We start from the raw sequence: 18,364 nt of genomic DNA, 5'->3' as shown, positions 1-18,364 counted from the left end.
TTATTTATTTTTTCACCTTTGACACCCTATATCTTAATTATTGTCAACTTTTGAACTAAGACAAGATTAATTAAATCGACATATTTTGAGGTAGCCTTTCTATTCTTCAAGGAATATCGTTCACCTACGAGACATCCTGACTAATAAAAGACAGGTGGTTAATAATCTCTATCAATAAATATTCCATAATAAGTTTCTTAATTCACAACTTTATCCAGCATAATGCACATTTAACAGTTTTGTGTCATGCATAGGTGAGATAAGCCTGGATATGTGAAGGACATGGGTGTATGCCAAATAACGTTTTTGTAAGTAATGCAAAATGATCACTGGTGACATAATAAATATTTGGCAAGTGTGACTAGATATATTGAGTAACAATTTGTTTTAAATTTGTTTGTGAGTTTGTTAAACTTTTGTCTCGCGAATTCCCTGGAAAAGCTCCTCAAATTGACTCGCGGACTCCAGCTTTTAAGACCTGACCTGGAATTCCAAAATTCCATAACAATGGCATTCGTGAAATCGTATATTCTTGGAATAGGCGGGATGAAGTTTAAACCCTGATAAATTGGTCTCCAGCAAGATGTCTCTATGACGCAATAATTAGTAGCTGGGAGCGACAGTTTGACAACCGTTTTGGTCCCTCCTACACATGATACAGGCCTATTTGTTTCCTATAAAAATATTATTTTAGTGAGGAAAACCTATTAAAATCTGAAGGCAAATCTCGCTTAATTGTCTTGTCTTAGGTGAAATTAATTTAACGATTTCATAACGATATTGCTGAGTTGAAACAGCACACATTCTTCTCTTGAAGAGGACAAAATCAATGCTGCAGCCCGTGTATTTTCCAAAATTGAACTTGAACGTCCTTGTTGTTAACTTGAAATGTCTTGGTGAATTTATAAACATTTTCCTTCGGTTACACTCTTTACATATTTCTCACCACTTTCTAAATATTTGTGAATGTACCTAGAAAAATATGTGATTTCCCCGTTAGAACTGCATAGGTAAGTATACTTCATGTAGTCCCATCTGAATGTTCAGCTACCTAATAAATTATGGTAAACATAGGGTGGTTTCTCCAATTACATTAACCATATGGTCACCATAATTTATTACATATCTGGAAATCCGAACGTGAACACATTAGACACATTCATTTCTTATGAGGAAATCGTCCGCATTTCTAGGTACGTTCGCAAATAACTGGAAAACGGTGACTGATACAGAAACAATGCAAGAGGGAAAAAATTCCTTTTCCTAAATTAAACAGTGATTTTAAGCTTTCGAAAACATACAATTGGTACCGTCCGATAAAAAAGTTCGGGTTAGTAAAAAGTGTTCCGTGAGTTAAAAACATACCACCCCGTAGATTGACGACAAAATGTGAATCGTAGTCACATAAATTGTAAAAAACAATACACTTGCCAACTTTCAACTTAATATCTCAAAAACTGAACACTGTAAAATAAAATTTAAACAACTTTAAAACGAAGATAACGAAGGGAGGGGAAAGAGGTTTTACATTGCTAATTCGTTCCTCTAAAGCAGGAAAGTCTAATCTCACAAAAATATACATGGTTATTCATTTTTTTTTAAAGTTTCCGATGACTGAATGAAAAGCAATTGATTTCAGGCTTATTCTGATCATATTTGAATTCACTTGAATTCACTGTCAAATATTTGACTTTAAGAAAATAAACAGATTAGTTAAATGACGCTGTAGACACCATTTTGGACCAATAAAGCCAATACCACTAGAAACTGTAAATGGGGGAGGGGGAAGGTAATATTAAATTCATAATTCCATGCATATTTGTTTACATTAAAATATTTAATATCAGAACTTTGGTACCATAAAATAAGTAATCCGTAAAAAAACTTCGTAAATGGGAGCTGAAAGAAAATAATGGAATGTCTCGGCAAAGAAATGAAGACAAGTACTACTTCCATTTGATAGACAATCATTACCACCATGCGGTAATAACGGAACTTAAATTGTGAGGAGAATAGTCGAAAGCAATTATTGGTATAAATCTCTATAGATGGTAATAAAATAGTTAACAACATACATAGATTGTTCAACAGACTAACAGACTATAGACAGAGAAGTATATGACATTAACATTGCATAAAAATCAAGGAACAAAGACCTTATTGATATTACACAAGTCTCAAAAAGGATTTTGACCTCTTACTTTTGCTACTGTATAATTGAACGTTTATAATCCTCAGCATGAAGTATTTGCTAATTTTTATTCCCTTGGCTCTTTGTCCATATAACGGTGTGATCACGGAAGCCAGACCAAAATGGCATATTAATAGTTTATCTAAGTAAGTTTCCTAACACGTTATTTGAATTCATAAGAGGGTTCGGACAATTATTGTTGGTTCATTCAGCTTTTACAACCGGGTTTAATTTGGAGCAAGTTCATTTGAATGGCAGAAAAAATAAAATTTCATTGTTCTATTGAACTTACAGCACTGGAAGATAGATCAATCATTATCCAAAAATATATAAATAAATGTCAACTTATGACGAATAAAATGACAATTCTTGTATGAGAAATGGTTTTCATTTTCTTACTAAATATACAATGTTGAAAGGCCGTGCGGCTCTTAATTTTCCCCACGCCCCTTTTTTACATTTTTCATAAACTATTATTAAAAAGAGAATCAACAGCAGCACTAAATAAAAAAAAAACTATCTTCTTACGTTGTTTTATGGTTTTAAATGTTGTTTACGTCACCGGTAGAGCAAAATGGCCGATTTGCTTAATTGGTCATGAGTCATAAATGGACATAGGTCAGGTGACACCTCAAATTAAACATCTTTCAAAACTACATATTATTGTGTAGTATAATTTAAAATAGATCAATTAATTTTTGAGAAAACGAGTTGTTGAGAGAAAAAAATCAATATCAGGCTTCGGTTATTATTATAAAGTATCAGCAGTTACGTAGCCATTTGTATCGTTGTGAGGCCGTATCTGTTACACTGTGGTCATCTGCATTTCATCCCATCTTATTACCCTGTGCCTGGTGCCGCGGACAAATGGAGCCCATTAGAACAAGATAAAACCACCCTTAACAATTGAAACCACATCATCCTTTGTGATAATTTTCTATGAAGAGCTGCAAATCTAATCATTGCAAATTAGTTTTATTTTTGCAGTAAAAATAATTTTTTAAACGTGTTGTGTACAATAAAAAAAACTGAATTCAACTAGCGTTCGAAAGGGCTAATAATTTGTTAGTTATGTCTACGTTAAAAGAAAAAGGTCTTCAGTTTTGGCACCCCCGTACCTTTTTTATGAGGCTACATTAGACCAAAGATTTTTGTTACATTACTAGAGAATTTAGCAAAATTGTGAAATCATATTGTAGAATTTTGCAAATATATTAACTTACAAATTTTGGTTAATATAAGGCAGGAATTTGCTGAAAGATTACATTTTTTACAGGAGGAAAATAGTGCCCATTTGAAACATTTTATTTAATTAATTTTCTATCAATAAAAAAAAGTTTTTTATTGTTTATGTACTAAGAAACTGAATTTGTATTGCATTTTTTACGTTTATTTTTTTCTATTTACTTTTTTTTCCACACACACACACACAATTGTATTGCGTTATTAAATGTTGTCTTGAAGTACCTCTAATTTTAAGTGTAACGTGATCCATGTCTAATTTTTTAAATCGGCCATTTTGATTTACCTGTGACGTAAGCAATATTTAGAAAAATAAGTAAATTGAAAAAAAAAAAATATTTTTTGTCCAATTTAATACCGCTTTCAAATTTAAAAAAATTGATTTTTTTTTATTTAACGAGAAGGGTGCAATTTAGAGCCCGACGGTATTACTCATGCCAGTCCTCATGAGATCCTAGCGTAGGAGCTCAACGAAAAGTAAGATCCTTTGCGCACTGTTTTGATGTAGGAACATATTCGAGTGGGACTGCAAGTGCCAGACAAATATTTAAAAACCACATGATAGAGGTCATTACGGTAGGTAATTAAAAGTTGATGTAAACCGGACATTATGATAAATAGCCATGGTGAGTGCGTGTGTGGAATCTCAAATGACTATTTTTCAAGTGTCCATTGTAGATTTAATATTTATTGGCAAGGTACACAACAAAATACTTAAGGCATACTAAGTAGAGTTAGTTTAAGCTTAGGAAGACGGTCTTGCATCTTAATCAATGTGGAGATTCGACCGGCTTGTTAAGTGACATCCGGTCGAGGCCTAAGATTCGCTTGTTACTTTGCCGCCTACTCTACTCATCGCCATTGTTAGGGGATGCCGATATGCAGCTCAGACTCAACAATTGATTCAAAACGAATATAAAATTACATACTTAATGAATAAGCAGAAGTTCCTCATCGTTCGTGTACCATCTCCACAATAAATTTTATTGGGCGCCGGATATTGAATCTGCATTGCCCACATTTTGCCTAGCAAAAATCAAAGATTTATCTCTCAGGCCGTTGCCTACATTAGCACCAACTCGTAAATTATCAATATGTTAATTACTATTGCCAATGATTATTAGAAAATCTGTGGGCTGCACTATCCTCAGCTTTCACCTGACGAAACCCCTTGCACCATATACATGAAGGGCCAAATATCCCGCATAAATTCGTTAAAAATTGAAAGAAATAGTTTCCATGAAAATGTTGGAACACCTCAAATATCGTTTTTAAGTGTCCATTTTTTTGACGTGCTAGACATTATACAGGGCTATTCATGTAGTAGATAAATGTACTTTTGAATTTTTTTTTTCTGCCTTACCCTGTGTACATTATGGCGTTTTTGAGTCCTATGAGAAATCCTGAACATATTTCATTTAACATACCCATATAATACAGAATCGATGGATTGAATGAAGGCGGCAATTAGAGTGGCCTGCTAGAACGCCTGACTTCACCCATATGGACTTTTTTTTATGGGATTATCTGAAACATAGGGGGTATATAAATCAGCCCTACAATATGGAAAAGTTAAAAAATTAAATTTGCTCAAGACTCTCAACAACTATCTCGTCAAATGATAAAAAAAGTTCTTGACGAATTTGAATTACGGCTTGCCCACTCTCAGGATGGGAACGAGGCACAGTTCGAACATTTAATACATTATATTGTAATAGTATGTGTTATCATTTTTTTGAATTTTTGTTGAATTTAAACATAGATATGTTACACGAAAAATGTTCAGAATTTCTCGCAGAACTCAAAAGCGACAAAAAATGCACAACTAAAAACAATATTTGACGTGTTTGAACTTTTTTATGAAAAATATTTCCTTCAATTTCTAACGAATTTATGCGGGACTTTTAGTCCTCAATGTATATGTGTAACCATTCCCGAAACTTACCCTCCTGTCATATCGTAAGCTATATAAATGAATATTTAAACTTAATGCCGGTGGATTTGATAAAGCAATCGGCAAGGGGATATAAGTGTACCTAAAACAGATTCCCATTGCCGCATATATAAACACAATACGGAGCTTCCCCCACATTTGCCCATTAAGCAATATTAAACTTAATGTGTTTCACTTAGTGCCCGTGATATTAAAGATAAGATGGTGTTAGTCCGCCCAATTATCTGAAGATGCTCGGTTAGCACCACTCTCTATTTCATTTGAAAATTTGTCAATTTCAATTTTAGCAAGCGCATTTCATGTTGTTTAATCATTGCAAGATAAGAGTCAGTTCTGCGGAAGTGAAATTTGCAAATCCAAAATTATCCTTTAACTTGTAATACCTGTTGGTAATTTTTTGGTGACGCCTATGAGTGTCAGACCATTCATTATTTCTCCTTAGAACCATTAAACACTCCGTATAGCGGGCGTTCAAGCGAGAAAGGAGAATAAACAAGAAGTTTTTATAGCTGAAAATCTGCTAGACACATTGCACAGTTTACGCCATCTGGCTCGGAATGTAGGTGTGAAATCATGCCTTGCTTGCGGTAAATTTCGTGAAAATTGTTGGGGTTTTTATTTTTTAATGTATGGACAATTTCTTCTTCACAATAAAACCCGAAATTCCTTATTTTGTAACTGCGAAAACGCTGGAATAGATCTGGCGAATGGGAATTAAGATACAGTCGTAAAACCTGTTAAAAATCTATAAAACTGCCATGTGCTGCCTCGACAGTCTTCCATAAATAAGTACAATTTTGGTCCCCAGTCATGAGGCATGTTTTTGAACGTAACCTCGAAAAGTACTCTAAATTAATTCGAGAAAATTCCATTTTAGCAATCATGCATGGAAAAGATCATGTCGTACCTGCCTGCTTATTTAAAAACTCTTTTCTTTAATCTGGTTTTTAAAGCCGAAATAAAGAAATAAATCGGGTTACTAAACCAACAAAGGAGTTGGCTTATTTCAAATTTTATGAATTTCTTGGCTTAGACAGCCGTAAACAAACGTAACTTTAATACACTTTTGTCCAGGAGTATCTCGTTTCATTCGAAGAGTGTAACGATCTTTAAATAGGTTTACACGGTAATATATAAGGAGGTAAATAATACACTACAGGGTCTAATAAAAGCGAGATATTAATCTCTGTGCTGTCTTTGAAGGTCTGATTCCAGAGGAGGTTTATTAGAGGGCTGTAAAGTGATAAGGGAGCACGATATTTGGTTGGAATATCCTTGAGGAATGTGAATACTTTACTACATTTTGTCTTTTACGGCCGTGTAATATGGTGAACTTTGTAACTGAGCATTGTAGTAATAATATGCAAATGCTTTGCAAAGGCAAATAAGGACCACAGGTAATTTGTACCTATTGTATGCAGGTTTTCTGGTCAGAATTCTCGAACTAATGTAGCGGAACTTGGCTAATATGCAAAGGCATGTACGTATTTAAAAACTTCATGTTTCATTAAATTTTACGAAAACGGGTTTGCATTTACAAAATAAATGTGAACTTACCACAGGAAATTGAGCAATTGCTATCAGGAGAAAAGTCTCATTTCCCAACTACACAGACTAACAGGTAATTTTATTATTTCAATTTTTCACTTTCATAACCATAAGGAGAATTTTTGTTCCCCGAGACACCCTGTAAATAACCACCTTCCATCACTGTTCATATGGAATTAATAAACATAGACTTTTTTGTTCTTTTGAGCTTCGCAAGCACAAGCAAACCGGATAGTAATATCTTCTTTTGCTAAATCTCTCTCTATCGACGGTGTCGCAATAACCGTCTTCCGCACTCAGTTTTCACTTCACCTAATTAAAATTTTAATCTCAATAGTTCGACCTGGTCTAATTTTAAGTTGTCATGGTCGACGATCGAAAGTTTATTAAAACTGAAATTTCACAACAACCCCAAACCTAGATATATTAATGCGAATTTTCACCTGCTAATGCCTTGAAAAATAAGTAAATTGGTTAATTTATAGATATGCAAGGAATGTCCCAAAAGTACCACATCTGATACGTAGACGGCGATTTTTTTATTGAAAATTTACCTATATAAAAAAAGCATAATCTTAAAAAAAAATTATCTAAAATTGAAAGTGCAACGTTGCTTTTTGTTTGTTTTGAAGCCGTGTTTAGTAAAAGTTTTTAAAAATTCAATATTTTCATTTGAAAGGTCTTAGTCCATCCAACATCAAAATGGAATTGAGTTATACTCTGAGCGAATCTGGTCCTTTGTTAAAAACTTTAAAACATCAGATGGTAGAGTTTAAACGCGGTCACACCAGATGCCAAGACGAAATCAACGGTCGAACCCAATGACACTCCAGATTTGACCACTTCAGATTATTGTGGTGAAAATCCACAAAATTTTACTGGAGAACCGTCGATTAAAATTGCGCCAGTTAGTAGACATGATAGACATTTCAATAAGCGTCATAAATTGCATTTGACTGAAGAATTGGATCTGAGAAAGTTGTGGGCAAGGTGAACAAAAGCAGCGCCGTGAACATGTTTCAAAAAAGTGTTTGACAAAGTTTCGCAACAATAAAATCGAGTTTTTGCGTCGATTTATAACCACGGATGATACATGGGTCTATTATTTAACACCTGAGATGAAAAAGTAGTTAAAACGATGGATTCTAAGGGAAGAATTGGCTCCAAAGAAGGCGAAAATTGTTCCATCTGCAGGAAAGGTGATGTCGTCAGTTTTTTGGAATCCACGTGGAATAATTTTTATTGATTATTTCCCTAAAAGAAAAACAATAAACCAACAATATTATACACATTTACTACAGCGCTTGAGCAAAGAAATTGGGGAAAAGTGACCTCATTATGCGAAAAGAAAGTATTGTTTTATCAAGACGATGCACCAGTCTACACTTCTGCCATCGCGATGGCCAAAAGCAATCAACTTGGTTTCGAACTTTTTCCTCATGCACCGTATTCGCCAGATCTAACCCCCTCAGATTATTTCCTATTTTCAAACTTGGAAAAAGGGCTCGGTGGAATCAGATTTGCCAATAATGAAGAGATGGAGTCCGAGGTTAATGCCCATTTTAAAATATCCGAAGCTTCTTTCTATGCCATAGCACAAGGCTGGGAAAAGTATGTCAGTCTCAAGACTATCTGAAAAAATAATGTAATATTTTTTAATCTTGTTTTTCTTTAAGTGTTAGGTCCGGTACTTCTAGGACTATCCTCGTAAATATAATTTTAGTGTCTGCTACTTTGCTCAAATCACTTCGAAAGAGAATCAAGAAAATGAGAACAAAAAATCATAAACTATCCAATAAATGGCAAGCATATTTGCTTCACTAATAGGAATATGTAAAACTCAAAAATCACCATGTCTGTTTATTTCTGTCCATGTTTATTAACATTAACGTTAAACACATGACTGAGTCGGGTACAAAAATAGTCTCTCTCTTCCGTCCTGTCACTCTAATTTTTTCGATATTAAAATATCCTAGACTTTATTATGATTAAGGAGGTTTTACACCGCCGAGTGTAGGTATTAGCCAGGAAGAAGCCATCCAAAAATAATAAATAAAAGGCTTATTAATATTCAGGCAGTTGCTGCCGAGAATCAAGAAAACGTGAGTTGTTATACGTTGAATCCGGTGAAGTTTTGTTATGGTGTGCGGAACGAGATATTTAATAAAATTTCACATTTAACAAAAACGTCACAAATATACATAGTAACAAGATGGGTCAAAATAAGATTTACTACTAACCGAGGGCAAAGCTAAACCATTTAATCGCAGAACTTTACTAAAAGCCTCTTAAGACTTGAAAGTTTTTAAAAGCAAGGCCTTGCGTTCGTAGTGACTCTAAAACCCTTTTCAAGGGGTTTTAAATAGTTTATTAAATCCTCTGATAAATCAAAAGGCCATTTATTTTTAGGTTCAACTGGAAACTGATACCTCGATTTTTGTCGGTAGTCTAATTGCCTTTGTTTAGGAATCCCTAAATACTTTTCCGGCATTTCTTACTTTGAGCTGTCAATTATTGGACTGAAAGTATTAAAGGATATATTTTTAAACTCTCTGAGTGAGGCGAGTTGAAAATAAGACCATAAATCCGTTGGAGCACTCTTATAACAATAAAGTTCACCACCTAGACATATACAGGGTGTTTCCGTCCTAACCACCATTCCTTCAAGAGATAGCAGCAACTCGCTAAATACAGTGGCTGTAAATAAGTGTTATTTAACGAACGCATATTAGCAATCATATGGAGTGTCAATAGTTTTCCCTGCGCAGCCCTTTAAATTTTTCAGATATTTATTTCAAATTTGAGACGCATATTAAAATCCACATCAACTGGCCGCTAAACCCCATCGGAATATCTACAGAGTGATATTTCTTGAGGGGCTCTTAGTGACCCTCTTCTTTAAATTTAGAAACTTTTTTATGTCTAACATTTTTCCAAATCCTTCACATATGTATACCAGAGCCATACATCTTCAGGACACACCACTACAAGTAACTTCAAAGCCATTGGAATTTAGGTCCCTACAGTCATGTTCTTCTACTAAAAATTAAATTATTAAGTTTTGGTACCCTCAAAATTAGGTATGTTAATTGGGAAAAAGTAGCAGGATGGTATAAATTACGCTACCATTAATTCCGAATAGGTATAAATACCTATTTGGCATTAATAGTCGTAAATGAGGAGCTGTGGAAATTTCGGCAAATTGCTGAAAACCAGATGACATATGAAAACATGCAACACACAATAAAAATTCTATTCCGACAGGGGACTTCAAATTTTGATTAAAATCTTCCACAAAACATTTTGGGGTGGTAAAAAAAAAGCCTGATTCCTTAAAAATATTAACGTCTAGATTTTCGAATTGGCGTTAAAAATCTGTTGATGTGGACTCTTATAAAAAATGCGCATTTAAATTTGAACCAAATATCTGAAAAATTAAAAGAGTTGCGAAGGAAAAACGAAAAAAAAATTTTTAAATTGGCATTTCATATATTCATTAATATGCAAATGCTATTTAGTTGCGAAATCATTTTATTTTGCGATTTTCTATCACCCCGTGAAGGGGCGCAGGTTAAAACTGAAAGACCCTGTACACGGATACATCCTATATCACATCACAAATTGCAATCGGCAAACAAACGGAGGAATTGCAAGGATTAATAAAATAAATATTTGGAATTTCGAATTTCCATTTCAAGGGATCAGTGGGCATTATTCACTTAGATTTGTTTAGTTTATTTAGTAAAATTAAGTGATTAACACGCATCTTCTAATTAGAAAGTAGTTCTATGAAACAAGAGCCTCATAAGTTCTTGCACCGTGGCGTTTGCATTAATCCGCTGACTAAGAGCTGGACAAAAATCGGTTTGCGACTATTAAAGTCGTCAGATATTTAGTAATATTTCAAAAAACACGTCCCTTAACAGTCGTGCAATGAAAAACGTATTTGGTGATACATCGCACAACTGAACTAAAAATGAAAAAAATAAATAAATCACAGATTACGACAAAGGCAAATACGTCGTGTTGTTCGGCAGCTTTAAGTGGCTGGTATCAATTGTACAAACATGGTTTAATAGTAATTGTTGTCTAAAGTGGATTGCTATTTCCAGACATTTAGCACATTCACACAACCAAATTAGTCGGAGGGCATCTTCATGCTGGCAATTGAGACACACTAGAATCAGCTTGGCATGCCGGAGCTTTCATAACCCATATTCCGAAAGCTATTTAGTCATGCACCAACATTAATCAGAATACGTGTAAATTGGGAGATTGAAATGGGAAATATAATGTCTTACCTTACATAACTCAGTGAGGTTTGAACACACAATAAAACAATTTTTTTTCTTGAATATTGCTACAGAAACTTGAAAGTGCATAGGTAGAATCACATACACGACTACTGGTAACTTAGGATTAGACATTTTTTATTCGCTCAAAGGAAATTCATAAATATTTTATTTGTTCAATGAATAGAGTCTTATAAGATAAATAAAATATTTAAATGCATTTACCACAGGCGCTCATATCCGAGCGCTTACAATACTTTTAATATTTAATGAACTTTGTATTTTTATACAAAAATTTTCGAAGGTCTCTCAATATCCAATGATAATCACCCATGTAGATCATTTTCAATGGTTCTAGTAATAATATCTGGTACTTAAACAACAAGATTAACGGAGGAGATTTTAAAAATGCTTAATATACCTCTAATCTCCCCAAGCTGACCGAAGGCAACCCATGGCTTTTAAGCGGCTTGTGACCAACTATTATACTTCACGTACTATTCCCCGTATTGGGTACTTCTAGAATTCGTCATCTCACACAGTCTGTGTATTGAGCGTTATTGAATAAGTATCTGATATTTCACAGGGTGATTTTTCAAATAATTTTAAGATGGGGAGATCTTGTGTTATAGCTCGTTTAGTTTTTAAGGTGCGGAGTATCAGCGGTTGAAAAGATATCACATCTTTTTTAAAAATATCTTTCGAAATATTCCAGCTAATTTTGCGAAATTACTTATGAGGATTTTTTTTTTGGGTACGAAATTCCAGTTTATCAACAATGTAGTTGTATCTTTTAGAGGGTGCTACAAGCGATCATGAAGACGCTGTTAAAAAGCTGCAACCTTTTTGTGCCTCCCTGTACGATACTTTCGAATAGAAATACCTTCTTCTCTGTCTTGTCTGTTTAAAAAAATATACGTTAGTGCCGTCGCTAAAAGCAACGGTTTCCGAGAAAAACGCATCTAAAACTGATCATGCGTGCTAATTATCCCAAAGTGCTAAAATAGCTAGTCTTAACGATCGCTTGTAATACTCTCTAGAAGATACATTTAAATCGTTGATAAATTTAAGTTTCTCATCCCAAAACTCCCAGATGCGAAATTTCGCAAAAATTAGCTGGAAGAACTCGAAAGTTATCAAAGAATATGTGATTGATTTCTTCAACTTTCATACATCGAATCTTGAAAACTAAACAAGCTAGGACACATGTTTATACGAACTTTCTATCTTAAGACTACTTGCAACGTCACTCTGTACATGTACAAGTTGTAAAAGATAGGATAAGGTTCTTCGTGAAACACCCTTTATGAAATAGAAACCAAACTGCAAGACAAACTAAACTAGAAAAGACTGAAAAAGATAAAAATTGGTGGCCAACCAGATCTTTTGGTCGATTTTAGCCAACACACTTTTACATTTCTACCACCTATCCCTCTTCTAAATGAAGCTTTCGGAAAAAAGGAACTATGTATCCCTGCATGACACTTAAAAGCCCTCATGCGCCAAGATACTAATGCAAACATGTACCAGAAGGTTAAATTGCCCAGAGACAGAGAAATGATACTTATCATGGGACTTATTTGCCTGCTAAAATTGCCAGTACGTTAATACATAATTAGGCCCTAACACCCAGAATAACTTTTCGAAAATGTCGAAAATAAAATGGGCGAAAGCTAGTGAAACAGCCCTGGTCCTATATAGATAACAAAACAAATTGCGGCAACCGCATTAAACCCAAATAGGTATATTAACAAAACAGTACTCATATGAATCATATTGGCAAAGTGCATTTAGGACTATTTATTAATGGTTTATTGATTCCGATTAAATAAATGAATTGGACGACCTCAGCGATTCTAATGGTCGAAATCCTGTTAAATTGAAACGTCTGTTTCAAAGACGTCGGTTAATTAAGTATTGGCATGTTAAGCATTAAATCTTAGCCATCGTTTGAAAGAGAGCACCAAAATGCATTCGATTTCTAGGACTGGCCTGCAGTTCGTGCAGATATGTACCATATGTATAGCCGACCATATAGGTAATATTTATCAGATTCACATATTTACAATTTGTCAAAACTTGGGGCCCACATAATCGATTAACCCAAATATATTTAGCTGCAATTTATACATACAATACTATGTTAAACTTCGTGAGCACACAAATACTGGTATCTGTATGTATCAATATATAACCGAAATTGTTCATACTGTCCCGCTTTTAACCTTTGAATTACGGTTTCCATAAACGCATGAAAAGAAAGTATGCGGGACTCGCATTTACTTTAATAATGGGTCATTGAGCGGGTGGAAGGGCATGGGTTTTACTTCAATTAGAAAACTCACACATTAATCGAATATGATCCAAGTGACATTTCTTTAAAAGAAAAAACTCCAAAATCCGACTTTAATGGCTGACTTGAACTGACTGCAATTGTTCATATTGTCCTGCTTTTAACCTTTCAATTACGAGTTTCATTAATGAATCAAAAGAGAGCATGCGGGGCTTGTATTTACTTTAATAATGGATCATTTTAGTCCAATTAAAAAACTCACACATTAATAAAATACTATTCAAAGAGTGCGTCCTTTGAGAAAAAAAAATCTCGACAATCCTGACTCAACGTGACCAATGCCGACTAATGCGTCTTCCCCATACCTTTTTTTTTTCTTCAGTGCCTGGTTCGGCCCCAGTTTCCCCCGCAGCAATAAAGCGACAAATTATATCACTTCAGAAACAAATCAGCCCCTAGGCCTAAAGAAATACTAATAATATAAACCTGAATCGCAAAACAAAAGGAATTGATTAAAACTGAGGCAGACAGTCTTCTGAATTGGGATACATCTTTGTCCGTCATCGGCTTAATTAAAATTCGAAACAAGATTTTAATCAACGACACTTTATGTATGTGTAAAAATAACACCACAAATTAATAGCCGTCATGTTAAATGCTGTATAAATATTAATCGAAACAAAAGGAATGCGTCTCTTAATGTTATGTAATTGAATATTTGAACACAATGTAAACATTAAGCTACATAGAGGCGTAATATGTTAAATGTGCCTGGTTAGTCCGAGAGATGTTTACATTATGCAACCGATCACTTAAAAATATGAAGAACCGTAAACAATTAATTCAGTGTGACTGCATAAAACGTAAGATGTAATATCTACAGAAACCTCGTATCCATTCCTAAACAGTCTTCAAATGAAAGCCAATCACAGAAGGTCAATAGGTACTTCAGAAAGCTGTTAGAAATTTGAGTTGGACTTTTTATGGTAGGGGCCAGCAATTTAAACCACATGTATACTATTCTTCACAGACCCTTGAAGTCGGTTTCGTTTCGAGACTGTGGAAGAAAAAGTGTAAAGGAAAATAACAGACACGTCGCAAAGATGTTGAAAGCAAATATTTTTTATCGAACTAATTTATAGCACATGTATGTAGCTACGGTTGAGAAGAGTTTTATCCGAGACTGTGCTTAGGAGGAAGCATGACTGCAAAAATCAATTATCTTAAAGGCAGTAATGTACTAGTAGAAAAAGATTTATACACGCCAGCCAGTCAATTTAGAGCAGGTTTTTCAGTTTTGCTTCCATGCCAAGAAAAATATCGAGCTATTCTGTAGTGATAGGAATTCGATTTTTAAAACGCCAACTCGCGGCGTATTCAAGCGATCTTATGTAAATTAATTTTCCAAATTACATACAAGTCTGTTTGATGACGTTTTTGAAAACTATTATTAGGCCGTACATGTTGTAAGTGTCAATCCCGATGTACACACATACGTCGAATTTAAACTAATCCGAACGCTTACAGCATTTAAGTAAAATATTCCATACGAAAGGAAAGAAACATAGGACCCTAGTTTGGTAACTGAAATGTCCTAAATTCGACAAATCCCAACTTAGGAAGTTTTATGGAGTCGCAGAAATCCCATGAAAAACACATTTATAAGTATCCCCCTTGAATCTTAAAACTTTCGTGTTTGTAACTTTTTTCCTAGTTTGCAAATTGCCCAATGATAAGCGAAACTTACGTCTTCCGGGACTTTTTGGATCATTCGATAAGAATAATCTGCTGAAAGGAGAGAAGACGAGATTAAAATCAATTGGTGATGTGATTTGCGATTTTTAAAGAAAAATCATGCCTCAGCACGCTAAAAAATAATAATAATTGTTCAATATCTCTACTAGTTTTCAAGATAACGACGCAAATTACAGTGAGAGCAACACATAGAAAATTAAAACATTTTTTTATCGCTTTCAGTTCGTTTTTCCGACAGTAAATAATTCACGAGATGTTTAACTTCCATATTAATTACCGACTAGACCTTTTCTCTATACATATTTTAGAGTCCTTAAAACTTTTCTTAAATTTGAAATTGAAAAGGAGATCTGTACGAAATTCTGCCAAACTCTGTGCAATTCTGCTTAACTCAATCTGCATCTTTATTAATACCCCACAAAAAGGCACACATAGATAATGAACAATTACAATTATTACGGGAATTAGGCCTAAAATTTTACAATTTCACGCTTCACGTATTCTACAGTTCCCCTCGACTGTTTATTGATGCATATTCATTTGGTTCCTTCGGTTGACCAGAATTTTCAAGATTTAGAAATTCTCCATTTGAAGCACCATGTGCCAAAGAACTAATTCGTCGTCAAAGCTGTACCATCATCAAAGCAAAGTGGGATATTTTTCTTCATAACCCACACTGATGTGTCACTGTTTCAGCGGAAATGAAGTTCCTTAATTTGAAATCAATTATACGCAAATGGCTTGACGATCACAAGCTAGTAGTTGATATAATCATATTATTTATGTCTAATATGGAGAATTTAGAGCTAATGGTCTCCTCAGTTGGTGAGTTAGCACTCCAGATAACGTGCCGAATTCTTCGTGTTTAGGCACAGTTACACTTAAAGTAAAGAATATTCTGTAATTTTCGTTTCAAAAAAATATATCCTTCTTTCGTGGGGTTATGTGTATAATACGCATTAATGTTTCGTTACATCGATGTGCTGAAAAGTCCCTTTTGTTATTAAAGTTTCTCTCATTCTTCACATACGCTGAAATTACTTGACGATCGTTGTTTAGAAGTTGCACATTGACTGACAATAGGACCTACAACCCATGTTAAAAAATAGATAGCTGTTGATTTGGAGCAATACAAAAGAAATATTCGTCAATCCATGCTTGGACCTCAGGCAATTGAAAAAAATAAATATAAAACAAGATACATGTATATTTTCCCGAAGCTGAGAGAACAATATTTAGCACGCAACTCACTTGGATGAAAAATGAATAATTCAAAAGAAATCCTTGTCACCCTCTTTAAAGCTGAAACCGCTCAAATGACAATTCCCGAAAAGAAAAATATGCTCTGCTTTATTATTTTTAATACATAATGTGAAGCTGTAACGTGAGAATGTGCGCATTATTCGCAGGAAAGAAGGCACCTTTGATCATTGTGATTTATTTGAAGAAATTATTCGCCAAAAATCGTTAGATTTTAAAAACATTTGTAACAGTTTACATATCGGTGTTAAAACCTTGAAAAGGAATATGTATTTAACTGAGAAAGCTCATCGATTTTCCAGGTCAATTGATAAATAATGAGCGGACTCCTAAAAATAATCCAAACCGTTGGCGAATTAAGAAGTGCGCAAAGCGAAATTGGAGCAGCAAACGTTTCTTAAGCTTACTTTTACATCTCCCATAAATAATCTCTATTACTCACCCATCAATAACAAAAAGCCAAATTTGTTTTAGTCCACAAACACTAAATCACTTAATAAATCCCGTGGTTATCCTCTATGGGATTTAGCAGTTTAACAAACCGAAAACACTATTTCGAAAAGATGCGGGCGAATTGTAAATGACAAGGAGGGTGAACCTTTTCTCAATCTTTCAGTCCCCTCGGTCTTGTCTCAATGGTGGGAGTACGAGCGGTGCGGTACTAACAGGCGCTACCGTCCAACGAGGATCTAAGCTCAGCGACTTCTGGCTCGAAAACTCAAACGCACAGTCTATTTTAGAGTGCGGCCGTCGTACTGCATATTGCCGCCAGTTTCTGCGAATAATTATCTTGAGTACTCCTATCCAGATGCTGAAAACGTTCTGTTTATAGTCGCAGTTTCAGACTTGACCTTACATTTCAGAAAATTTAACATTCACCACGTGGATCTACCGATACTACACCGGCTGCTAATAATAACGCTGAATGATCGTGTTTTGGTATTTTCATAAAATGTATTTATATGACTGTTGCACTCTGGGATATGTAACAGAAATTTCAATTTTCGTTGCAGTACACCTACTCAAAGTACTCATAGATCTGCCAATTACAATCGTTTCATGGATCTATGTTCTAATATTGGTTTTGCAATTTTTAGCACATCAATTTCTATCAGAAGGCGGAAAAGCAGCAAATTTACTGCCAAGTCGAAAGTGAGGAGATATACAGGGTGTTTCCTAACTACATGTAAAACAATTAAGAGCGTAATCGTGAGTGCATTTCAAGTGGAAAATGTCTAATAAACCAACATTCGCAAATGCTGCGTTTTCAAAATACAGAGTGTTAAAATATACTTTAAAAAAATTTCCTTGAATATTTCTAGTATGGCATAAATTGCGTTTCTATTGATGTAAAAAGTAATATAAATATTAGTTTTTAGTGGCGTTAAAAGTGGCAGCTCAAGTGGCAGGACTCCAGCTTGTATTATAAGTAATGGTGGCCATTTTCAACAATTCTTATAATATTCAATTAAATTATTTTTTTCTTGATTTTAAAATAAATAAACCATGCATTAATCAATTATTAGTAAAGCGTTCCTGTATTTTTTTCCAGTTCTGTTTGGAACAAAGAACATAGGAATCGGTCTTAATTAACGGCAAACACAATGTTGTCCATTTCGCGTGTAAATAGAATAATAAAAATGTTCTAAGCATACATCATTGTCGCATGGACAAAATTTGCGTACATGTAAATATGGGGTCTTTCACTACACATTCACATGTTAAAATTGAAAAATCCAATTGGAGCCATATTGGAAATATTCAAGGAACATGTTTTTTTGTATATTTTATCACCCTATATTTTAAAAACGAAACATTTGCAGACATTT

General features: G+C 34.3%; 1 protein-coding gene across 2 annotated transcripts in view; it reads right to left on the bottom strand.

Moving 5' to 3' along the window:
• LOC136350432 (fibroblast growth factor receptor homolog 1-like) overlaps positions 1–17,300 on the bottom strand; it is a 30,740-nt gene extending 13,440 nt beyond the window's left edge. For both annotated transcript variants that reach the window (XM_066302107.1, XM_066302109.1), the window contains exon 1: positions 16,978–17,300. The gene's annotated coding sequence lies outside the window, so the exon portion shown is untranslated. The remainder of the gene's footprint in view (positions 1–16,977) is intronic.
• Between the last annotated feature and the right edge of the window lie 1,064 nt (positions 17,301–18,364).

Source organism: Euwallacea fornicatus, chromosome 3 (assembly GCF_040115645.1).
Source record: "Euwallacea fornicatus isolate EFF26 chromosome 3, ASM4011564v1, whole genome shotgun sequence".
Taxonomy (NCBI): domain Eukaryota; kingdom Metazoa; phylum Arthropoda; class Insecta; order Coleoptera; family Curculionidae; genus Euwallacea; species Euwallacea fornicatus.
Note: the sequence above shows the minus strand (reverse complement) of the source record. Positions and strands in the feature narration are given on the sequence as shown.